We start from the raw sequence: 786 nt of genomic DNA on the forward strand, positions 1-786 counted from the left end.
CAACTGCAACAGGCTTACTACGGCTTCCTGCTAGGATCAAACTTTAATGAGGCGCGGATTCGTCGCAGCGGGAAACAGAACAGCAAGAATAGAAATGTAACTTGACTTCGTCGAACATCCGTGTACTCGAAGGCAATAAACGTGTCATTGTCAAAACACTCATCTATATGTAAAATATGTACATTTGTTTTCAATTATATCATAATTGCTTAACTGATTGCTTAATAAAATTAAGTTGGTCAATTTTAGTACTTTAGTTTTACTAACATTTCACACTCAATAAACGAATCAGTTGGTCTTCAAGATCAATTAATTAAAGAAAAAATATTTATTTAACCAGGTTGGGCAATTGAGAACAGTTTCTCATTTACAATACCGCCCTGGGAGCGATAGAAAGAAATACAGTGAAATTAATCCCCCAAAATATTATGAGGGATGTCAGCAAAGTTCCAAGACTGGTGTCACAAAAGATATATTTGAAATGTAAACTACAGTCCAAAATACACGTTTTCCCCTCCAAAGTAATCCCCATCTAGTGCACTTTCCCCACCTCCTCTGCCACGCCCTCATGCACTTCTGAAAGGATTCTTCCGGGGTCCTCCGCAGCTCCCTCATCATGGCCATTTGATGCCCACATCTTTAAAACAAGTCCCCTTGATAACTGCCCCTAGAGCTTGACAGGAAAATAATCACATGGACCCAGGTTGGGAGGTTGCTCCAGCGTGGCAATGTTCTTCCATGCCACGAACTGTCAGGTGCTCAGTGCAATGTGAGACAGAATGGCAA

The sequence above is a fragment of the Filicampus tigris genome, chromosome 14 (assembly GCF_054856515.1).
Source record: "Filicampus tigris isolate MCC_2025a chromosome 14, RoL_Ftig_1.0, whole genome shotgun sequence".
NCBI classification, from domain to species: domain Eukaryota; kingdom Metazoa; phylum Chordata; class Actinopteri; order Syngnathiformes; family Syngnathidae; genus Filicampus; species Filicampus tigris.